Raw genomic sequence first — 26,490 nt, forward strand, 5'->3', positions numbered from 1 at the left:
GCTGCCCTTCACTAACTGTGCTGTGACGCCTGACTGATGGGTGACGCCATGTACCTTAGTGAGGACCACTCCCCTAATACGTTGAGACCTGACTTGCTGCACTGCAGCGTGTTAGCTGCACAAGCTGCTGGCACATGGTGTGGGTGTAAGATTGACATTCAGCAAGAATATATTATGTAGACCTTCTTAACGACACGGCATAAATGAATTTCACCCACTCCATCTCTGACTTGCTCCAACGTGACATAAAAGTTCTGCACTACTGGGCTCCCTTATTTACTTCATCTAATTATTCATCTCATTGTGCAGTGTGTGTGCAGTTTGACTTGGTGCCTGAGCAAATATTTTCCCAGAAACTTTCTGTAATGAAGTGCAATAAAATAAATGTAAAGCACTTGCCTGTAATTATTGGCCATTCTTATCTGATTTACAATTTTAAAAAAACTAAACTTTATATAATGCAAACATGAAATATAATTCTAAATAGAGAATCAATAATTGAACAATTAATAATGAAGATCAAAACAAGGAAAAGGAGATTGTACATAGGTTTAAAAGTTTAATGGCATCTCCAGGGGAGTATACTGCTGTCCCAGATGTGCATATTTATATATTGCAGAACAGAGCATTCGTAACTTAATCTGATTTACCCCATTGTGACTGCCTTACCCCTTAATGCCTGTAAAATTAGCAGGCTACCATAACAGCATTTTAAACTGTTTAATTTTGTGCTGATTTTATGACTGGAAATTGCAATGTAAAGTATTTCAGACATAAAGACTTCTCAGGTTAGTTATGTATGGCAGTTCAAGTAATGTGTTCTGCTCTTAAATGCCACCAAAAAGTCCAGTATCCTGACTGCATTTCAGCATCATACAACTACAGGACAAATGGAAGTTTAAAATATTCTCACGTAACTTTAACGTTTTGCCTTCACGGTAAAAGTTAGTTGACAACTGAGCTCTTTAGATTGATTGTACTCCAGTATGATTTCTGAAATGTCTTTAGTTAAAATAAATCAGCAGCTTGTACTGAAAGGTTGTATTCTTGGAACCATAGGTATTTTATCCCACAATTCACTGCATGTTGTACATTGCAGAAACACTAGACGTGCAACTGTTCTGCACTGACTAATAATGTGTTTCTTGGCTCTTTTTTCAGTTATGTAAAGGAAATTAAGACGGACTTTTATTACAAGGAAATATAAGAAATATGTAGATATATATACAGAAACTAATAAAAGCACACCTTCAAAAATATATTTGAGAATGTTTTAATAAGTAGGCTGGATAGATGAATAGTTTATTCTTCAGTAACTGAAGTAACCCTTGAGGTCTCTAGTGGGGCGAATTCTCAGCTTAAATATGAACGGAGTTCGTTTCTAATATTGAAATTTCTGAGCAAATATTTACTCAGGCAGCAGCTCAATCTATGAACATTGCACAGTGTTTGCTTAGTATGATTAATAGTAAAGATTAGATGGAAAAGCAAGCTGTGATAAGGTTTCATATTTCCAAGGTGCCTTGCTACTGACAGGTTTCAATATTTGACTACTTTGAAAAATATCAGACTAATGGTAGTTGAGGACAACTGCAAGGACAAGATTCTATCAACTAATAAGACACCAAGAGGAATTCATAATAGATCTATGGCCTCAGCTGAAGGTGATACTGGACAAGCCAGATACCAGACTAAAACTAACTTGGTAGAGGTTTTAGTTTGCAGAACTCATAGAGTCATAGAGATGTACAGCACGGAAACAGACCCTTCAGTCCAACTCATCCTTGCCGACCAGATATCCCAACCTAATATAATCCCACTTGCCAGGTGAACTCACTGATTTCTTGTGCAGATTCCTTAAACTCCTCTTGCACAGCCTCCAGTTTTTGTAGCTCTTCTTTTCCTAACACCTAAACCTCTCAGAACTTTCTTTTCTGCCTTGATTGTTATGAAGACGGCTAAACAACTAGGACAGACCATTTTCTCCTGAAGAAGATTGCACACTGTCCTGAAAGGTAGCCGGCCCACTCATTGATATTCTGGGATGGTTTTACTTTTCTAAAAGACTTGATTTCTGACTCTGTTTCTCTGAGTCAGCCGATAAATTGCTGCAACAATTTTATAGTTTTCTCTTCTATTGTTACTAAGGGACTGAACATCAAGTGTGTTTTAAAAACTGCACTTAGATGGCTATAATCAAAATTTCAGACACTGTTTTATCACGACGGAACTCAAATTAAAATCCTTAATCCATGCAATAAAGAAAACCAAATCAAACTTCACAGCGCAAGTCTCAAAATAATAGTATTAAAAACATGAATCTTTATCACAATGTGTGGCATAAACCTGTCCTACAACTGTGAAATAGATAAGCAAATGGATTTTCAAAATGCCCAAAAGACTGAGGACAGGAACAGCAAAGAGACTTATAAAAGCAGGTAAAACAAAGGCTTACAGAAAGTTGGAGTTTTAAATGATAAATTGAGATGACAGACTATTCAAACTTGTGTTGAATTCCCTTGAGCTAAAAGCCGAGAGACCTTCTAATTAGGATTTCTAAAATTACCAAAGAGTTCAATAGTGTGATGCAGCAAAATTATTTCCTCTGATGGGGCATCAAGGAAAAGTGTCTTAAAAATAGAATTAGGTCATTTGGGAGGAAATCAGGAAAAAGTATTCACACAAGGTGTATTGGAAATATGAAAAAGTGTCTGAAAAGACTGGATGCTACAATAATTGAAAATTTCAAGACTGATAGATTTTTATGAGATACAGATACAAATGGTAAAGGCAGTGGAATAGTAGCAATGTCACTAGACTAATAATCCAGAACCTCACGCAAATAAACTTGGGACTTGGGTTCAAATCCCAGCAAATCAAATGGTGACATCTGAATTCAACTCGTAAAATCTTTAATTCAAAGCTTTGTAAGGATGAACACACCATTGTCATTCCAAAGTTTATTTGACTCTTCAGGGAAATACATTTGTTGTCCTTCCCGGGTCTCACATATCTGTGACTTTGGGCCCAGACTTTCAGCAAGTAAAACAAAGGCTAACAGAAAGTTGGAGTTTTAAATGCTAAATTGAGGTTGACAAACTATTCAAACTTGTCTTGAATTCCCTTGAGCTTAAAAAGCTGAGGGACCTTCTAATTAGGATTTCTAAAATTGCTGTGAAGTACCTTCTGATAAGATCAAGCAAGTCACTCAGTTACAAAGTTTATGAAAAAGATCATCTGACATCAACCTTGCAATTAGAAATGGCAATAGAAAACACAGCCCTATCAACCCTGTAAATCCTCCTATCCAATGTCTGGGAGAGTTGTCCCACAGCTGTCTCACAGTCGTACTTCTGGAATGATACCATATAGATTATGTCCCAGACATCATCATCACGATCTCTTGGCAGGCCCTGTTTCACAGTCAGGACGGATTCACCAGAGGTGGCAGCACAATGGTGTAAAGTCAGGAGGGAGTTAGTCTGGGAGTCCTCAACGCTGATGTCAGACTCAAGGAAGTTTCATGGCATCAGGAAAAGGAAGCCTGCTCCTACTATCACCCCTCCACCCCCTCTGCTGATGAGTCAGTACTTCTCTATGTTGAACTTCAACTTAAAAATACACAGAGGGTTTCTAGGGGAAAGAATGGATTCTGGATGGGAACTTCAATGTCCATGACCAAGAATGGTTCAGTAGCAACTTTACTGACTGAGCAAAAGGATTTAACTATTAGACTGGGTCTAAGCAGGTGGTGAGGAAACCAACAAGAGGCAAAAAACTTACATGACCTTGTCATCACCAACCTACTTGTCAAAGATGTGTCTGTACATGGCAGCATTTTAGGAATGACTGCCGTATTATCCTTGGAGAGATGAAGTCCCAAATTCATATGGGCAATACGCTTCATCAGATTGTGTGACACTAGCACAGTGTTAAATGGGTTAAGTTTCAAACAGGTCAGCAACTCAAAACAGGACATTATGAGGAACTGTGGCCCATCACAAATGCAGAATTATATTCAATCACGTTTTGTAATCCATTGGTTAGGCAATTTTGACTCTCTATTCTTACTTCATGCCAAGGGTTCGACCTGGTTTAATGAAGAATGCTGGAGGGAATGTCAGGAATAACACCTGGCATACTTAACATATATAACTGATGAAGCTACAACGCAAAATTGCTTAACAACCAAAGCTGCATAACACAGTGCTAGGTGATCCTACAACTGCCTGATTAGATCTAAACTCTGACTTCCTTCCATTTTTAATCATGAATGGTGGTGGACAATATGCAACTCACTGAAAAAGGAGGCTCCACAAATATCCCCATCCTCAATGACAGAGAGTTCAGCTTGCAAAATGAAGGCTGAGGTGTTTGCATTAATCTTCAATAGGAAGTGCCAAGTGGACGCTTCATCTTGGCTTTCATCAGAGGGCCTCAGGCATCACAGATGCCAGTGTTCAGCCAATTTGATTCACTTATGTGGTATTAAAGGAATATTTGGAAGCATTGGATACTGCAAACACCAAGGATCCTGACAACATTCTGGAAACAGCACTGAAAACATATTCCAGAACTTGCTGAATCTTGAACCAAGCTGTTCCAGTACAATTACAATACTAGCATCTCCCTGACAACATGGAAAGTTGCCTAGATATGTTCTGTTGAGAAAAAGCAGGACAAATCGAACCCAGCCAATTACAGCTCCAGTCTATTCTTGATCATCAGTAAAGCGATGGATTTCATCAATAGTAAAACCAGATTGCAGTTTCTTAGCAATAACCTACACACTGATGGCCAGTTTGGATTCTGCCAGGGTTACTCAGCTCCCAACATTGTTAGACTTTGTTCAAACATGGACAAAAAGTCTGAATTCTTGAGAGTGGTTGCCCTAGACACCAAGATGATTTGTGGTATCAAGGAGCTTTATGAAAACTAGAATTAATGAAAACCTGTCTGCTGGTTGGAGTCATACCAGGCACAAAGAAATTAGTTGTTGTTGTTAAGGTCAGTTATCATAGCTTCAGGACACGTCCACAAGAGTGCTTCAGGGTATTGTCTTGACTCAATCATATTTAACAGCTTCAGCAATTGCTCCATCATAAAATTAGAAATGGGGATCAAAGAATCACTCCAATGTGGCAACAGGCCATTCAGTTCATCGAGTCCACATCAACCCTCCAAAGAACATCCCACCCAGATCCACCCCACTACCCTCTAATGCTGCATTCCCCATTGGCTAATCCACCTAGTCTGTATACCCATGGGCACTTTAGAACAGCCAATCCACCTAACCTGCACATCTTTCGACTGTGGGAAGAAACCAAAGCACCCAGAGGAAACCCATACAGACACAAAGAGACATGTCTCCACAAAGACAGTTACCTAGTCCCTGGCACTGTGAAGCAGCAGTGCAAACCACTGATCCACTGGGCCATCCAGCAAGTTTATTGATGATTGCACGATATTCAATAACATTTGCAACTCCTCAGGCAATAAAGCAGCACATGTCCAAATGCAGTAATTGTTGGGTAAAATTCAGTTTAGGGCTAATAGATTGGAAATAACATTTGTACCACAGAAGTGGCAGGAAATCACATTACATTACAGTATGGAAACAGGCCCTTCGGCCCAACAAGTCCACACCGACCCGCCGAAGCGCAACACACCCATGCCCCTACATTTACCCCTTACCTAACACTACGGGCAATTTAGCATGGCCAATTCACCTGACTTTCACATCGTTGGACTGTGGGAGGAAACCAGAGAACCCGGAGGAAACCCACACAGACACGGGGAGAACGTGCAAACTCCACACAGTCAGTCGCCTGTGTCGGGAACTGAACCCGGGTCTCTGGCGCTGTGAGGCAGCAGTGCTAACCACTGTACCACCGTGCCGCCCACAAGACCCAGTGACCAACTCCAGCAAGAGAGAATTTGATAATTGCCCATTAGCATTCAATGGTATTACCATCACTGAATCCAAAGTTATCAAATTCCTTGAGGTTGCCATTTTGAACTCAATTGGCTACATAAATGCAAGGGCTACAAGAGCAGGCCAGAGGCTAGGAATCTTGCTGCAAGCAACTCACCTCCTGACTCTCCAAAGCCTGATCACCATTTACAAGGCAAAAGCCAGAAGTGTGATAGAACATTCCCAATTGCTTGGATTTGCAACTCCAAGACACTCATGAAGCTTGACACAATTTAGGACAAGACAGCTCACTTGATTGCCACCACTTCCACAAACATTTATTCCCTCCACCACCTTCAGTAGTGCCAATCTGCACTATCTTCAAAACGTATTGCAGAAATTCAATAGGGTTTATAGACAGTACCGGCCAAACCTGTAACTGCGGCCATCTAGAAGGATGAGGGAAGCAGATACATAGGAATACCATCAATTGCGAGTTCCCCTCCAAATCCTTTCAAGTTACTCACCATCCTAACCTGGAAATATATCACTGTTCCTTCAGTGGAACTTGGTCAAAATCTTGGACCTCCCCCCTAACAGCACTGTAGGTCCACTTACACAAATGGACACAATATCTCGAGAAGGCAGTTCACACACACCTTTTTAAAGTCAGCTGTGTGTAAGGAAAAAACCCTGAAGAAGGGCTCATGCCCGAAACGCAGACTCTCCTGCTCCTTGGATGCTGCCTGACCTGCTGCGCTTTTCCAGCAACACATTTTCAGCTCTGATCTCCAGCATCTGCAGTCCTCACTTTCTCCCGTAAGGAAAAAAAATGCTGGTCCAGCAGGCGATAGCTCCATTTCTCTGGACTGTAAGACATACATGCTGACTTAGGTCATTCAGCCCATAAGTCATCTCTGTCATTCATTGAGATCGTGGCTGATCTGCTAATCCTCAACTCCACTTTCCTGCCATTTCCCCATAACCGCTGCTTCCCTCATTGATTAAAAATCTATCTATCTCAACCTTGAACATTCCTAATGACCCAGCCTCAACAACTCGCTGTGGCAAAGAATTTTAATATTTATTGTCCTTTGAGAGAAGCAATTTTTCCTCATCTCTGTCTGAATTTGGTGACCCCGTTATTTGAGATAACACCCTCTGGTCTTACACTGTCCTACAGATTTGTCCTGTCAAGTCCCCTAAAAATCATATATGCATACATGAGGGCCTCTAAGCATAGAACAGATTAGTGAATGCGGTGTTGAGCCAAGCATGAGTGAGATGGTAAGTGGAGTGTCAAGCTGGGTTGTGGGGCCAGTGTTAAATGGGGTGGTTAACTGGGCACGGAGCTGGCAAAGAGCTGAGATTTGAATGGGGTATTGAGCCAATAGCTGAGTTGGAAGGGTGGGCCAAGCACTGAGGTGGGCAAACAGCTGAACATGGAATCCAGGCAATAAGTAGAGCTTCAGAGGATGGAGGGGATTGCAAATACAATAGCTACAAGTGCAGGCTAGAGGTGGTGTCAGCAAAACCAGGTACTGCCTACCAGCAAAGTGGAGGCTTGCTTCCTGTTCCAGGCACACATCAATTACGTCAGTAACACTAACTTCCAGTCCCAGCATATTTAATAGTTCAAACAATGGAGTGTGTGAAATTCTGCAGGCGATCTGTCCAGACATGTCTACTGTCAACTGACATCAACACTTTCAAAAAATTTGGTTTTACTTGAAAGTAAGGAGCCCTGTGTAGCCATTAAAAATTAGTGTGTCTTGCTTCATTTAAAGTTATTTTCCTTCAAATGAAAGTCACAAGACTTAAATCAGTCGATGTGATTAAAGATTAACAGCGCATATATAACAAATTCATGACAATACATTATTAAATTACAGAGAGGTTGACATTTTTATCAAAGCAATAATTTGCAATTTTGATTAAATTTGTTGCCAATTCTCATTCCAAATATTTCTGTGAAAACATTTACACATCATCTGTGCTCTTAATTTAATGAAAAAATTCTCATATATGTATCTCTTTGAAGAGAGTCGTCCCTGATGTTCTGATCAATATTTGGCCCTCAAATTACATGTCACTTTTTAACCAGCAATAATAGCAAACTCTCAATTGTTTTTGCTTTAGTGATTTAGAAGCGTTTCTAGGAGATGGAATACAATATGTTTAATTCACAAGAGATATACGATACCTTAATAGTTCTTAGTTTTCCAATGTCGTTATGCAGTTCTGTAATCAGATGTTAGTCTATTCTTGTCATTCGCAAATAACTCTTTAAAAGCTGAAGTTAAGGTAGTGTTTTATGACAATAATTAGACTCAGTTGAGTTATGTCTGTGGAATGAAGAACACGCTTTGCAGAAGACCACAGAAACTGGCTGAAGCAGAGTGACCATTTCTTCTAAAGCCTTTAAAAATGAATATTTTGATTATAGCAGTACTTACACTTCAAGGTATGTATTTTCCTAAGCGTTTAATTAAATGGAAGAATTGTGGATACAATCTTCAATCAGCATTTATGATTACCTAATCGAATTAATAGATTTGTGTCTCCTTAGCTCAAACGTAAAAGTAATATTTAAGACACGTTAGTAAGTTTATTAGTTCTGATTGAAGAAGTATCAGGGGATCTATAGTCAGCACTGCTTGGAAAGAAAGACTTAAGCTCAATATTTTCATAAAAAGTTGTATTTCGAAAAAACATTTCCACTCCTTATTGTTTTACAGGAATTTGGGAAATCACTGCAATAAATGTTTCATTCTCATCAAATCCAGTCACAATTCCTGAGGAGGAACCCATTGGCAGCATAATTGCAACAACAAGTAATGATTTTGGTGCTACTGAATTTATCATTCTCGGAGGAAATTCAAATTTTAATATTGAAAATGGTGAGCAGTATTTATGGTTTAGTGACAATTTTCCAGTAAAGTGATATAGACTGAAAAATTTTGAGCAATTATCTAATGTTTTGTTAATTGCATGCATATTCAATTTTACATCAGTTAAAGTCAATTTTTTCTGGAGTTAATCCCACGTCGAAAGGGACAAACATGCTTCAAAATCCAACAGTCTTATATGTATAAATCAGTCACACATGTAATTAGGGTCTCTGTAACAGCAGTGCTTTCAGCATTGTGGGTGCTAGAAAAATGCTGCTTCAAACAGCTTCTGGTGTGGCCCATGCTGAATGCTATGTTGTTGAAGGGACCAGCGAAGGAGTTACATGTATGTGTTAGAGGTCTACACAGTGAAACGTTGGGAATGTCACTCAGCATCTAATAGCTTCACAATTATCATCCTGCTATTTTGGATTTTGTTACTCAAGTTAAGCCCAACATTAAACACACAGCAGAATGTGTTCAGCAGTAATGTTGTCCTAGCATACTATTTAAAGGCATCATCCTCCTGGTCAAATGTTAAAAAAAACTGAAGAAGCTTGAAATTAGCACCTTACACCATTTATGCTCCTTTAATTTACAAGATACGTGGTTCCTCGATCTTTTTGGTAGCTTTAACAATTGGCCACCAACACTCCATGTCTATTCTCAGCATACTGTGGTATTTCAGTGAATCACAGCGTAAACTGGAGGAACAACATCTTAACTTCAGATTAGGCATTTTACAGCCTTCTGGGCTTAATACTGAGTTCAACACCTTCAAATTGTGAACCAGTTCTTTCCTTTCTTTTAGTTTGTATTTATGTCCTCCCCTCCCCCACTGGCAGGAGACACATCATTGTCCTGCCATTCTAACATTCCAAACACTTAATGTAACTTAGTAACATTTTTTCTCCATTAGCACCCTATGCCCACTACCACCCCCACCGCCACACACACACACACACACTCCGATCTGTAGCATACGTGCTGTCCCCTCCAACTTCACTTCAACTCTGATGATTAGTCATCTGGACTCAAAATGTTAGTTTGCTCTCTCTCCATGGATGCTGCCTGACTCACTTTAATCTCCAGTATTTGTTGTTTTCTGTCCATGGGATTCATTTGGAAAAGTACCTCATTAATCTCTTGGAACTGCTCCGAGAAATTGAGAGTGTGGTGCTGGAAAGGCACAGCAGATCAGGCAGCATCTGAGGAGCAGGAGAATTGATGTTTTGGGCATTAGCCCTTCATCAGGAATGACCCCAGAAGTTATCTGCTTTCTTTTACACCATCGCTCCTTTAAAAAAGTTAGAACTGTCAAAAACAGAAACCACCTTCACCTTAATCACTGATTCAGATAGAAGGGAAGAATGTATATGATTCAAAGTATCTGTGAACTTTGCTTGCAAAAGTTGTAGCTTGAGAGAAGGAAGATGTGGATGCAGCTGCATTGGCCAGGCAGTTTTAACCCCTTATACATTATCACTCATTCCATGCTGCCGAAAGAAGAGGTCAGAGGTGTGTACCTACAAGGATTGATGGATAAGTCAAAGGGAAGTGTACTAAGGATGTAAGCATGTCCTGTAGACTCTGGGAAAATGGGCCTTCACTTGCATATTACAGCCACTCAGCCAACTCAGGGCTAACAAATTTACCAATCAGAATGTGGAGGTTAGTTTGAGCAGATTAAGTGACCTTTGAACATCCAGCATCTTCTGCTTTTGCAAAAGAGATCAGCCTACTTTCTGGATGAGAATTGTGAAGAAGGATCACATTGAATTCTTAACATTACATTCAGTTTCCCCCTGCACAGATGCTGCCAAACCCATTGAGGTTGTCCAGAATTTTCTATTTTCATTTCAGATTTCCAGTATTTGTGGTGCTTTGTTTCTAATTTTGGTGACTTTCCAGGAAACCTTTGAAACAACTAAATAGCCTGGTTTTCCCCAGTTGGAGTTGCCATAGGAAAGATCAAATCATGTTCCTGTGTTGGGTCATACACATGATTTGGACATGGTCAGAGTGCAGACTCAAAGTCTGACTTGCTTATTATGGTAAAAAGTAAGGAAAAATCTGACCACAGCTGTATAGCTGAGAGACATCTCTGTAAGTCAACGTCTAGCAACTAATGCTGTTTGCTGAGGGTAGTAGCAAAAACAATGATTCAGCCAAAAGTCATCGGGAACATACCCGCTGAGTTGCTTTGCATGGATTGTTAAGCAGCTTTGGACTGCCTCTATGACCATATTTTAGTAAGAATGTTTTGTTTGCATCTTAGACACACATACAGACTCAGGCTACATTGCTTTGTTCCCAGAGTCAAATCAATAAAAATTATACCTTAATTGTTTTTTAAGTTGAGGTGCAGCCTTCCAAGAAGCATGATACAAAATCATTTTTAATGTTTTCTGTTTCAGCAACTGGAATTATTAAATCAACTGTAAGTTTGAGCTATGAAGACTCTATACCTAAAACATACATTCTTGTGGTGCAAGCTGCAAATGGGTCATACAGTGCTTCTGCAACTCTGACAATATCAATCCTCGATATTGACGAACCCCCTGAATGCACTTCAGTCATTAGTGGAACAGGTAGGGCAAGTTGTGAAAGAACAGTAAAATAACTTCTTTTAAAATGTCATCCCTATTTAACAGAAAGCAGAGGATTCAGTAATACTTTTACAAGAGGAAATAGACAATCATCTTTATAGAAATGTCAGCAATTGTTCATGAAATGATTCTAAATCTCATTTCAGAGAAAAAAGAACCACTTGGAATTAAAACAATTTGGTTCTCCATTTATCAAGGCATTTGGAATAATTAGTTGGTGATTGATTTGTATTGTTCATTCCTGTGATGTAGCCATTGTGAGCAAAGTCATAATTTATCACCTATTGCTAATTATATTAGAAAAGGTGAACTATTCCATATCCATGAAATAGACCTGTTTTATACAAAATCATTTAACTGGCAGTTACTATTGTCAAATTATTGTCTAAAATTACATTTCTGGTGAAAGTTAATTGATACAAACTGTTGAAACATTCTTTTAATATTATTATTGACATTTCAACTGAAGTAGCAGTACAGCCAAGTATGATGCCTGTACACAGTGGCAGGTAATCAGAAATCAAACATTGAGTTACTACACTGAGAACATAGCACTAATTCCTCAGTCCCTCCTAATGCATTAAGACAAGAGATAAATTAATAAAATAATAACATGTTATAAAATTAATATAATTAGAACTGACCAATGCTTTCTACTGTTTTATACAGGACCTAGCGTGACGATCTCCGAGACCATTAAATCTGGAGATTTTGTTTATACATTCTCTGCTTCAGACCCTGAAAGTGCTGTGTTAAATGTGAGTTTTCTTTTTGAACATACAAGCAAGGACTAACCCCCTTTAGTTCCTCGAGCCTGCTCCATTATTTAATATGTTGATGGCTGTTTGGATTGAAACTTGAAATCTGTACCACACCAACCCTGATACATTGTCACCCCTTGTTTAACAAGGGGCAATCCATCACTGCTTTAAAAACATCCAAGAGCACCTCTTCTTTCATCTTTTCTGAAAGAGAGTTTTATTTGTTGTGATTTCATGAAAACCCGTTATAAATATTAGAACACAGGCTTTGCTTGCATCAAGTATTCTGCTGTGAAAGAAAAGTTTGATGAATATATTCTACTTTCACATTGCCTGGAGATGTAGGAGCTCACCCACCCACAGGGACTTTCCATCATTGCTCTCAGTGCTGTGCGTTTGCTTCCACTAGGGTAATTTTCCTGATGTGGAATGGTTGTGCAATCTCCTATGATGAAGAAACTAGGCACACATATTGTGGTGTTGAAGAATCTGACAGATATTTATTACATCAAACTATTGTTTACACATTAACATTATATTCTGCAGGTATATATGTGTCTGAGCTAATATTAAACTCTTACGTTATAACAGAGAAGCATGCTTCCAGTAGGGTGTCATGCTTCAAGTGATGCTAGGTGAAATGGAATATGAGATATATATGCCTTCAGGCATGTACAGTGGTGATATTATGAACATGTCTTGTACTGACCGTGGGATATAACACAACACAGACCCTCTACTGCCCTCTTTACCCCAGGAGGGGCAGGCGGCAATGTGAAGGGGCAGGTGGCAGTGTGGAGAGGAGCTGTGACTGGGCACTTAAACAATGAGCAAGCAGCCCAGCCCTAGATATAGTCATGGCAATTAATCGAGAGTGTTAGTCCTTCCTCGTGCACACCTCCAACAGCACTGATATGGGCAGATTCTGAACTGGGATCCCCACCTCCAAAAACAGCATCAATTTATAGCTCACCTTTTAGAACTTCATTAACTTTTGCTTCAACTTAAATAATCAATACAGCATGTGTATTTTAATATTTATTAATGCAAAAGTCCTGCTTGCACCTTTCACAACAGCTTATGTGTTCTTTTTAAATTTATTTTTACAGTATACAATTCTCCCAACATCCACGTCTGGTACACTTACACTTTTTGATATTAATGCAATCGGTGATATTTCTACAATAAGTTCATTGGATTATGAAGCTGTTGATCAGGTATGACTAATGATAACCTATTCAGTACATTAAATGGAAAAGTCTCCCAGTTCACTTGGATAGCCATAACTTACACGGTTACCAGGGCTGATTCTGAAAACAGCATGAACACAGAAAGTGGGATTACTTTCATCAGCATTATATTGTTTTAAATCCATTACAGATCATATGCAAGTAGATGGGGTTAATTTAGAATAACATTTCATAACACTAATTTAGAAGGTCCCATTCCTGAGCTGTACTGTTCTGTGTTCTATGTTCGAATTGTTCAGGTTTCGATCCATCCAGTCTTCTGCCCAAGATAATTTCTCCATCTGTCAGCAGAGGATTAATGACACAATATGACTCCTTACTGAATTAAAACAGTTAGAATAGTTCCATCCATTAATGAAAATGTATTTTGTCCCTGTGTAGCTGACACAGTATCATGCAGTGGTTTCTGTATCTGACCCAGGAGGAAATACCTGCACTGGCACTGTCACTATCTACATTACTGATGTCAATGATGAAGCTCCTGTCATAAGGTTTGTTATTAAACTATTTTATACACAATTTCAATTATTACCATGTTTAAGAAAAAGAATTAGCTTTGCTACTATAAATAAGTATATATTCTGAGAATCAGCCAGTCTGAATTTAAATGTATACTTCCCTTTAGTAATTCCAGAACCTTTTCTTTTCCCACTTTTTGATATGTCTTCTTAAAAATTTAAAGGAAATCTGATCAGACATGTCATATGATTTGTCACTTTGTCTCTCTGGTTTTAAACTTTAGCCTTTGTTAAAATACAAAAAGTCTGAGGCAAAAGCCTATGATTGGAGGTTACGGCCAGTCTTAAAGAATAGGAGAGAGAAAGGAAGTGAATGAAGAAAGAAATGATTAGGATCTGCCAAAGCTCATTGTGAAACTCTATAGATTTAAAGACTCATGGAGCTATGGAGTTCTCAGGTCCTAGGAAACAATGAATGAAAATGAATGTGATACAGTGTGATTTATGTTTGTAAGGATGGTTAGGGGAAGAAGCACAAGCAAGAGAATGAATTCCAAGTTTCAGATTTTGAAATAAGAAAATTCAGTACATCCAAACATAATAACTCATGATTATTGTGACTGTGGAAAGTAATTAGAAATATTGCTGTTCTGCAAAATCAGCTTCAGATTCTGATGAACATTGCAAATTATATTCTCATTTTGGATTGCATACACTTTTCCTGAATCATACACCAACAGTTTCTGTTTATAAACCATCTTTAACATCATGAAATGTTCCAAAGTGGTCAGATTATATTACAAATCAAAGTGCAGTATTAGGTTCAGGTGATCGCAGGTCATGTGATGAAAAGGTTGGTCCTCAGTCATTGAGCAATTATAATTGGACATGATAGAGGTCAGAATGAGAGGAGTGCTGGTGCTTCAGAGGGTTGTGGGCTGGAGGGGATGGCAGCGATAGGAAGCAGAAAGGCATTGGAGAGATTGAAAAAGTAGGATGAGAATTTCTAAGTCAATATTTTAATTGAGAGCCAATTTGCGTGATCAACTGCAAGGAGAATAGGGGAATCAGACCGACTGCTCAGTTAAGGCATGGCAGTTTTGGGTCACCTCAACTTTGAAAAGAATAGAATGTAAATATGTAAATGCCAGAGTGCATGAGAAGTGGTGAATAGGTCATGCGCAACAGATACACTATAAATCAGGCCATTTCACATCAGAATACCTTGGTACTTGGATTGAGCTGTACTTTCATGCTGCATTCCAGTGGTTTATTATATCTAAAATACTGAGGGCAAAAAAGAGGGAGTTTGCTCCCCATGTTCTTGTGCGGCACGGTGACTCAGTGGTTAGCACTGCTACCTCACAGTGCTAGGGATCCTGGTTCATTCCCAGCAATGGGTAACTGTCTGTGTGGAGTTTACACATTCACCAGTGTCTGCGTGGGTTTCCTCCAGGTGCTCCAGTTTCCTCCCACAATCCAAACGTGTGCAGGTTAGGTGAATTGGCCATGCTAAATTGTCAGGGATATGTAGGTTAGGTGCATTAGCTGGAGTAAATATAGGGTAGGGGATTGGGTCTGAGTGGGTTACTCTTCAGAGGGTCAGTGTGGACTTGTTTGACTAAATGGCCTGTTCCCACACTGCAGGGATTCTAATTCTAAAATCTTTTCTTAAATGTATATTAGTTCAAAACAACTGAAAAATAAGATGAAAATCCAAAGATACCAGATGATAACTTAAAAGTGAATTGTCACTTTCTAGTTTATGCCCTTCGAGTCCAGTCTTGGTGGATGAGGAAGTAAATATTGGTACAAATGTCGCATTTTTATCAGCCTTTGACAATGACAGCTCTGACACTTTGACTTTCTCCTTCGCAATCCCTGTATCTGAGTTCGATATTGTTCCAGGTAAGGACATTAAAATCTCCTCTTGTAATCATTTCAAGGTGTGTTCTTGGGATGTTATTTTCTTTTTTTACTCTGTTTTACTTCATCTTTTCGACCAATGATCTGCTGACATTGCCATATATAATGCACTATATAATGATAGATCAGTGTATGGATATGTTGAGGACATGTTAAAAATTGAGAGACACAAACTATTTTAATCATTCACAGCCACTCACTTGCTTTCAAAATGTATCTTATGCGAAGGACATTGTAGCTCAGGGAGTCCCTCTCCCACTGCAACTCCCAGATCATTTCCTCTGCCCTGATGCTCTTCAACCATGTCCTGAAACAAACTCGCTACCCCAGTCACATTTGCTTCCTACCTGCCTATCTTCTTTTCCACCTATCCACTCCACCCTACCCCACCCCCGACCTATCACCTTCATCCCCTCCCCCACTCACCTATTGTACTCTATGCTACTTTCTCCCCACCCCCACTTATCTCTCCACCCTTCAGGCTCTCTGCCTATAGTCCTGATGAAGGGCTTTTGCCTGAAACATTGATTTTACTGCTCCTCAGATGCTGCCTGAACTGCTGTGCTCTTCCAGCACCACTAATCCAGAGCATTGTAGCAACAGTTGTATCCCATCTAAATTTTAAAATAAAAGCTACTATTAAAGATAACAGATGAGAAAGGCATTCTTTTGCATTAATATGTTAAGGAGAGTAAATTGCGAATGTTAACACTTTTGGATGGATTGATTATGAGTGGCTTGAAGAGAATGGTAAAAATAAATTTAAGATAGTCATATTGTCATGATTTCTTTGTAGGTTGCTTTCAATTTAAACAAAAAACTTCTGTAAAGTAATATCTTATTAGAAGCATAGTTTCATATTAAAAAATGGTGTTAGTTTACAGGGGAGATCTCTTTGGTACTTCAGTTTCAAAATAATTGGTATAAAGCACTATTATAATTAAAACAGTGACAGAACAAAGTTTACCAGAGGAGGGAAGGTTTCTAAGTTTGTAAACTATTCTGAAAATAAATTAAAACAGAAATATAAACAAATAAAAAGGCATAAAGTGAGACATCCCATTTATTTGCTGAGAAGTTTTTCGTGATTCATGAGATCTGGGCTTTGCTGGCTAGGCTGATGTTCATTATTCTTGAGAAGACAATGGTGCGTTGCTTTCTTGAATCACTGCATCCCTTTGGTGAAGGTATATTCATGATGCCATTAGGGAGTGAGTTCCAGGATTTTGACCCAGTGACAGGGAAGGAACAGTGATACAGTTCTTAAGTCAAGATTATGAGTGGTTTGGAGAGGATATTGCAAATGGTGGTGTTTCCATGTATCTGCTTGTATTGTACATTTAAATGGTAATTGTTGAGAATTTGGAAGGTACTATCTAAGGAGCCTTGGTGATGACCTCTGAGAGACAGGACACAGATTGAACTGGACTAGCCACACAAATACTTTGGCGACACCACCACGACTGAACAACACTTTCAGAAGAAGTGAATGGTGTGGATGTGGTGCAAATCAAGCGGGTTGCTTTGGCCCAGCTGGTGTCAAGTTTCTTGAATGTTTTTGGAGCGGCACCCATTCAGGCAAGTGAGGAGTATTTCATTACACTCCTGACTTGTGCCTTGTCGATGGTGAACAGGCTTTGGGGAGTCAGGAGGTGAGTTACCCATTGGAAGATTCCTAACCTCTGACTTGCTCCTGCAGCCACAGCATTTGCATGGCTAGTGCAGTTCAATCTGTGATCAGTGATAACCCCATGATATTGAAATTGGGGAATTCAGCAATGGTAATGCCATTGAACATCAAGGACAAATTGTGAGATTCTGTGTTTTCGACATAGTCATTATCTGACCCTTGTTTTGTGCGAATGTTACTTGTCACTTTCCAGATCTTGGCACACTCGGACATGTCCCTCCTCAGTGTCTGAGGAGTTGGCATGATTTGAACTTTGTGAAATCATCAGCGAACAACTTTATAATGGAGGGAAAGTCACTAATAAAATAGTTAAAGATCATTGGGTCCAGGACACTACCCTGAGGAACTCCTGCACAGATGCCTGAAGTTGATGACTGATCTCCAGCAACTACAACTGTACTCCCCACCCTCTTGCTCCAAATCTCATTGACTGTGAATTTACCACATTTCCTTTAATGCCATACTCAGTTAAAAACTACCTTGAAATCAATGGCAGTAACTCTCACCTCATCTCTGGAGGACAGCTTTTTTGCCCATGGTTGAATGAAGACTGTAATAAGGTCAGGAATTGGCCCTTCTGAATCCCAAATCAATGAGCATCAATGTATCAAACAACTGATGCTTGATAGTACTATAGATGACTCCTGTCTTTATTGATGATTGAGAATAGACTGATGGGCCAGTAATTCACTGGGTTGGATTTATCCTGCTTTTCCTCTACAGGACATTCCTGAGCAATATTCCATGTTGTTAAGCAGATGTCAGGACCATACCCCCATTGGGAGAGCATGACTGGGGTACAGCAAATTCAGGAGCACCAGCCTTTTGTACCCTTTGGTGAATTTAGTCAGTGCTCAGAGCTTTTGCAGTATCCATTGTCTTCAGCCATTTCTTGATATTACATGGAGTGAACCAAACTGGGTGATGACTGATGTCTGAGATGATTAGAGCCTCAGGATGGGACCCACATGGATCATCCACTTGGCATTTCTTTTCATTGTGAATGCTTCAACCTTATCTTGTGCACAATATGCTTTGTTCCCCATTATCAAGGATGAGGATATTTGTGTACTTTCCCATCCAGTGATTTGATTAACTATTTAACCTATAAATTGGATATGGCAGGGCTGCAGAGCTTAGATATGAACTGTTGGTTCTGGAATCACTTAGCTCTCTCTGTCACATTTTATTTGAGCTGTTCAACACACAATCAGTCCTGTGTTGTAGTTTTACCAAACTGAAACCTCATTTTTTGATGTGCCTGGTGCTGTTCTTGTTATATCCTCCTTTCCCTCTCCATTGAACTAGGATTGTCTCTGGATCCGTATGGCAATGGAACAGCTGTTGATATGCTGGGCCATGAGATTGCAGATTGTGTTTGAGTACAATTCTGCCAGACCACAGCACCTCATTGATTTCCAGTCTTGAAGTGATTTGCCATCAAACACAATGCAGGGAATCCTCAATGTGAAGATGGGATTTTGTCTCCTTGAAGGTGGTTTCTCCCACCCATACTGTTATGGACATGTGTATCTAGGACAAACAGATTGATGAGGATGAGATCAAATATGTTTTCCCCTCTTGATGATTCCGTTAGGACTGAACCAATTTGGCCAGTAGTGGTGCGACTGAGGCAGTGTTGATGAAATAAAGCTAATATATAGGAACTGATGGCCAAATTTGTCACATAGAGTGTGGTGCATGTACCGAATGAGTTACCAGAGGAAACTGGTGGAGGCAGATACAATCACAATGTTTAAAAGACATTTGAACAGGTCAGTGAATAGGGACTGTTTACAGGAATATAGACCAAATGCAGAGAAATGGAACGAGTTAAGATTGGGATACCTGGTCAGCATGGACGAGTTAGACTGAAGGTCAGCTTCCATGGTGTACACCCCTCTGACACTATGACTAGCGCGGATTAAAAGACAAAGGTTCTAGAAAGACTTTGCAACTGGAATTCTGTAAATTAATTGTGTGCTATGTCCTGCTGTTTTTCTTCACCACTGATTTTTCTTCAGCTTCATTCAGAGTCATTGCAGCCTTAAAAATAGCATTTCAGTTTCAATGAGACTGAAGTCATAACAAACCTGAAGGGTCACTGCACCCCAAACATTAACTTGATTTTTTTCACTGCCCTGTTGCCAGACCTGTTAAGTTTTTCCAGACTTCCTGTTTTATGTTATGGCGATCCATTCTCTTGTTGCGTGCTAAACTGATTTTATTTGAGAACAGGTGAGGTGCCGGAAGACTGGAGGATGGCAAACGTGGTCCAACTGTTTAAGAAGGGCGGTAAAGACAAGCCAGGGAACTATAGACCAGTGAGCCTGACCTTGGTGTTGGGCAAGTTGTTGGAGGGAATCCTGAGGGACAGGATGTACATGTATTTGGAAAGGCAAGGACTGATTAGGGATTGTCAACATGGCTTTGTGCATGGGAAATCATAGCTGAAAAATGTGTTGCTGGAAAAGCATAGCAGGCCAGGCAGCATCCAAGGAGCAGGAGAAATCGACGTTTCGGGCATAAGCCCTTCTTCAGGAATGAGGAAGGTGTGACAAGCAGGCTAAGATAAAAGTTAGGGAGATGGGACTTGGGGAGGGGCGTTGGGAATGCAATAGGTGGAAGGAGGTTAAGTTGAGGGTGATAGGCCGGAGAGGGAGTGGGGGTGTAGAGGTTGGGAAGAAGATTGCAGGTCAAGAAGGCGGTGCTGTGTCCGAAGGTCAGGACTGAGATAAGGTGGGGAGAGGGGAAATGAAGAAACTGGAGAAATCTGCATTCATCCCTTGTGGTTGGAGGGTTCCTAGGCGGAAGATGAGGTGCTCTTCCTCCACGCATCATGGTCTGGAAATGGAGGAGGCCAAGGACCTGCATGTCCTTGGTAGAGTGGGAGGGGGAGTTAAAGTGTTCCACCATGGGGCAGTTGGGTTGGTTGGTGCGGGTGTCCTAGAGGTGTTCTCTGAAACGTTCCGCAAGTAGGCGGCCTGTCTCCCCAATGTAGAGGAGGCCACATCGGGTGCAGTGGATGCAGTAAATGATGTCAACACAAGGGATGAATGCAGATTTCTCCAGCTTCCTCATTTCCCCTCCCCCCACCTTATCTCAGTCACAACCGTCGGACTCAGCACCGCCTTCTTGACCTGCAATCTTCTTCCCGAACTCTCCGCCCCACCCCCTGTCCGGCCTATCACCCTCACCGTGGGAAATCATGTCTCGCAAACTTGATTGAGTTTTTTGAAGAAGTAACAAAGAAGATTGATGAGGGCAGAGCAGTAGGTGTGATCTATATGGACTTCAGTAAGGCATTTGACAAGGTTCCCCATGAGAGACTGATTAGCAAGGTTACATCTCATGGAATACAGGGAGAACTAGCCATTTGGATACAGAACTGGCTCAAAGGAAGAAGACAGAGGGGAGTGTTGGAGGGTTGTTTTTCAGACTGGAGGCCTGTGACCAGTGGAGTGCCACAAGGATCGGTGCTGGGCCCTCTACCTTTTGTTATTTACATAAATGATTTGGATGCGAACATAAGAAGTACAGTTAGTAAGTTTGCAGATGACACCAAAATTGGAGGTGTAGTGGACAGCGAAGAGGGTCAGCTCAGATTACAACAGCATCTGGATCAGATGGGCCAATATGCTGAGAAGTGGCAGATGGAGTTTAATTCAGATAAATGTGAGGTGCTGCATTTTGGGAAAGCAAATCTTAGCAGGACTTATACACTTAATAGTAAATTCCTAGGGGGTGTTGCTGAACAGAGAGACTTTGGAGTGCAGGTTCATAGCTCCTTGAAAGTGGAGTCGCAGGTAGATAGGATGGTGAAGACGGTTTTTGTAATGCTTTCGTTTATTGGTCAGAGTATTGAGTACAGGAGTTGGGAGATCATGTTGCAGCTGTACAGGACATTGGTTAGGCCACTGTTGGAATATTGAATGCAATTCTGATCTCCTTCCTATCGGAAAGATGTTGTGAAACTTGAAAGGGTTCAGAAAAGATTTACAAGGATGTTGCCAGGGTTGGAGAATCTGAGCTACAGGGAGAGGTTGAACAGGCTGGGGCTATTTTCCCTGGAGCGTTGGACGTTGAGGGGAGACCTCATAGAGGTTTACAAAATTATGAAGGGCATGGATAGGATAAATAGACAAAGTCTTTTCCCTGGGGTTGGGAAGTCCAGAACTAGAGGGCATAGGTTTAGGGTGAGAGTGGAAAGATATAAAACAGACCTAAGGTGCAACTTTTTCACGCAGAGGGTGATACGTGTATGGAATGAGCTGCCAGAGGATGTGGTGGAGGCTGGTTCCATTGCAACATTTAAGAGGCATTTGGATGGGTATATGAATAGGAAGGGTTTGGAGGGATATGGGCCAGGTGCTGGCAGGGACTCGATTGGATTGTGATATCTGGTCGGCATGGATGGGTTGGACCGAAGGGTCTGTTTCCATGCTGTACGTCTCTATGACTCGATGACTCTAATTATTTGAGTATTAAACCTGCATCCTTTCCCACAGGAAGTGCCGCTATTCCAGAATGAAGCGGTGTTGGCACACTAGATATGGTCACAGCAGGACTTATTACCATTCCCAACATTCTAACCAAACGCAACATGGAAATGCAAGAAACTAATTTCACAAAGTAGTTAGAGCTACTGGATCAAGATAACTTTAACAAACAGTTAATGTCAAAATAAAATCCATATTTTACTAAATCAGAAATATCATAAAGACATTTTTAGTGATCAATATGATCCAATCTATTCTTCAGTTTCAGGTCAAAATGATGCATGGATTGTTACCAACTCCTCGCTGGATTATGAGACAGTTACTTCCACAGACTATCAACTAAATATCGTTGTCACTGACATGGCGTCTCATACCACTACCTGTAGCCTGTCTGTGTCTTTAAATCCTGTAAATGAAGTTCCTGTTTGTGATCCTCTGCTTGTAGCAGGTGAGTGTCACTCAATTGTGACAAGTGGAGTACAAATCAGTACACTGACCATCAATCTGGTATATGTGAAAGTAAATCTGTCTCTTTTGGACATTTCTGGCTCAAATCTGTGGTTTCCGTATTATGCAGTAGAAGGGCAAGTTTCAATTGCTTTGAGATACTGTTATGTAAAGAGGCCACTTCTGACACAAATAGGTGCTTTTTTATATTCCTTTATGGGACATCAGCATTATTGGCTGGGCCATGTTCCTTTATGAGACATAGGCATTACCAGCTGGGCCAGCCTTTTGAGAAGGTGGTGGTGATGAGCTGCTTTCTTGAACCGCTGCAGTCTTTTTGATGTGGTTAAAGCTGTTATCGCGGGGGATTTCAAGGATTTTGATTCAGTGACGTTGAAGGAACAGTGATATGTTTCCACATCAGGATGGTGAGTGGCTTGAATAGAGGTGTTCCCATATATTTGCTGGAAGTGGCCATGGATTTGGAAGGCACTGTCTCAGGCGCCTTGGGGAAATTCTACATTGCGTTTTATGGATGGCACACATTGCTGCTCCTGAGCATTGATGGGGGAGGGTGTGAATGTTTGTGGATGTGGTGCCAATCAAGCAGGTGGCTTTGTCCTGGATGGTATCAAGCTTTTTGACAGCTTGGGGAATACTCCATTAAAGTCCTGATTTATGCCTTGTAGATGATGGACAGGCTTTGGGAAGTCGGTTGGGGGGGGGGGGGGGTTGGGGGGGTGGGGGTGTTACACACTGTAGGATTCCTAGCATTTTATCTATTGTTGTAGCCATTGTATTTACAATGATAGTCCAGTCCAGCTTGCTCTGCACATCATGCATTTAAAACCAGGTGATGCTGATGGTTGTGTTCATTCTGAGACAAATGTTTGGCAAATACACATTGCAGCTTCATCTTCGTTCAAAGTGATTGGATCTTTATAAAAGTGCAATGATCTCATTGGGCTTTGCCAGGTATTGTAGTTAAATTTGCAATATTTTAGTTTGATTTTAGTTGTTTGAGGAGGCCACAACCATTACAATATCAAGGTAATTTTTGGAATTTTATCATTATATAACAGAATTTTAACTTATTGTCTTTGATGAAAATATGAAAACCCATGTACTTTTGGCTCTTTTTAGTTTATGATGCTTAATTCATCAGTATTTAAGTAAAGTGTTTCTAAGAGGTGTGATTATAATATTTGAATGAATAGGTTTTCTGCAGATTCTGGTACCTTTTCAGTGTAATGGTTGTAGGGCTACTTTCAGATGCTTTGGGAAACCTGAAAATGAAAGGGAAGTAGGAGTGAACAGATCCAGCAGGGTACCTGCATGTGTTCTGTGGTTTCTGGGTCAAGATGAACACGAGTCCTTCTCCCTAAATTCTCAGAAATGTTTTGCCAGTCTCTTGTGCCCTGAATACCTTTAAGCATCCATATTATCTCTCCCAGCTTTGATCTTTGCTGTCTTCTCTTCTCACTTCCAACATCCAAAGCCCCCACTTCCCACCAACCCTGAACTTTTCTAGTTTCCAGTGACTGTTCCTGGCCATCCGTGGTTATAGCCTGCTGCCACCTTTAGAAACCAGCTGCTGACCAGCATTTAGAAATAAACTCAAAATAAAATTCCCAAACCAATTCTCACAGAAGTCATGATCATTTGATCTTGAGAAGAAATGTATTAAGACCATAAATTGTTTAGTGCTCAGTCATTGAAGCAAGTACTACACATTGACTTGTTGCATTATGATTTTTTAAAATTCTTTCATGGGATTTGGGTTTTCCTGACAAGTGCTTTGTTGTCCAAAGATAGTTCAAGTGAGTTTTGAAAAGATTTGTAGCTCAGGTAGAGGTTCTGGATTTGAGTTTGTTCGCTGAGCTAGAAGATTTGTTTTCAGATGTTTCATCACCACATGAGGTAACATCAACAGTGAGCTCCGGTGAAGCACTGGTAGTATGTTTCGTTGGGGTTGTGATGTCATTTCATATGGTGATAGCATTCCCTGTAATGATGTTATTTCCTGTTCTTTTTGTCAGGGGGTGGTAAATGGGATCCAAGTCAATGTATTTATTTATAGAGTTCTGGTTGGAATTCCATGCTTCTAGGAATTCCCGTGCATGTCTCTGTTTTGCTTGTCCTAGGATAGATGTGTTGTCCCAGTCAAAGTGGTGTCCTTCCTCATCTGAATGTAAAGGTACTAATGAGAGTGGGTCATGTCCTTTTGTGTCTATTTGATATTCATGTATCCTGGTGGCTAGTTTTCTCCCTGTTTGTCCAATGTAGTGTTTATTACAGTTCTTGCACAGTATTTTGTAAATAATATCTGTTTTGCTTGTTGTCTGTACAACGTCTTTCAAGATCATTTGCTGCTATTTTAGTGTGTTGGTGGGTTTGTGGGCTACCATGATGCCAAAGGGTCTGAGCAGCCCAGCAATCATTCCCAAGATGTCTTTGATGTAGGGGAGAGTGGCTAGGGTTCCTGGGTGTGTTTTGTTTGTTTGGGTTTGATGCTGAGAAATCAGCGGATTGTGTTCATTGGGTACCCGTTCTTTTTGAATACAGAATGTGTATCCAATGAACACTGTCCTCCAATTTCTCAGCAACAAACCCAAACAAGCAGACAGAATGTGCCCAGAAACAGTTGTCACCTTCCCCTACATCAAAGACATCTCAAAAATGACTGTCAGACTACTCAGACCTCTTGGCCTCATGGTAGGCCACAAAGTCATCAACTCACTAAACCAGCAGCTAATGAACTTAAAAGACCACATACAGACAGCAAGCAAAACTAATATCATTTACAAAATACCTTGCAAGAACTGTAAAAAACACTACACTGGACAAACAGGCAGAGAACCAGCCACCAGGATACATGAACATCAACTCGCCATAAAAAGACATGACCCACTCTCACTATTACCTTTACATACCAATGAGGAAGGACACCACTTTGATTGGGACAACACATCTATCCTCGGACAAACCAAACGAGAATTCCTAGAAGCTTGGAATTCCAACCAGGACTCTATCAACAAACACATTGACTTGGATCCCATTTACCACTTGCTGAGAAAAGCAATAGGAAATGATATCATCATAGGCAATGACATCACCTCAGGAAATGACACCATCACAGGAAATGATCTAACCAAATCAAGAAAACCTAAACACATGAATAAAAAGCAGGCCATACCACCTGTGCTTCACTCGAGGTTCACTGATGATGTTACCCAGTATAGTGCTAAAACGTGTAAAACCAAACCTTTCAGCTCAGCGAGCAAACTTACACACCCAATTAGAGTTCATCTCAATGTCAACGGCAAAGTGATAAATTCCACACATTACTGAAATACTTTATCACTGGTCCATCTCAAACATGAACTAGTTTATTGCCATTAGCACCTTCATTTGTACATTAATACAGTATAATGATCATGTTTCCTTTGGTACAGGACCGTCTGTCACTGTTCTAGAGACTGTTACGAGTGGTACCTTTGTCTATAAATTAACTGCAACAGATCCTGATGGAGATACTTTACAAGTAAGTCTTTACCAATGAATCAGCATTTCTGGCCTTGGCTTAGCTTAAGGCATGCAATCAAAGTTTTCACCTTCAGTTTAAACACTTTAATCCTTGTGACACCTGTATGCAAATGTAGGGAATTGCAGGATAGTGAAAGGTGCTCCAATAATTAAAGGGTATCCAACTTCTGTGCAGCTTGTCGCCATGGTGATAAATGATTGATCCAAATTACAGTCTGGCCATGGAGATTCCCAGAATGTGGGGGGCTCGCTGATTGCGCCTCCTTTTTTTGGAGATATTTAATCCCTGCATCCTTATCCTACTCATTCCTTTCCTTTCTTTTATGCTTCTCTTCCTATCTCCATCCAAATATCTCTAATCCTTTGGCTCCATGTCTTTATTATGCTCTCTGCCTGTCCTCCTCCCCATTTACTATCCTAATCTTCTCCCTCTTTATCCTTCTCCCATTCCCACTTGTTAGGTTCTAAAATCTAATTTCATTTGAAACAAAGAGTCATG

This window comes from Hemiscyllium ocellatum, chromosome 23, assembly GCF_020745735.1.
Source record: "Hemiscyllium ocellatum isolate sHemOce1 chromosome 23, sHemOce1.pat.X.cur, whole genome shotgun sequence".
Taxonomy (NCBI): Eukaryota; Metazoa; Chordata; class Chondrichthyes; order Orectolobiformes; family Hemiscylliidae; genus Hemiscyllium; species Hemiscyllium ocellatum.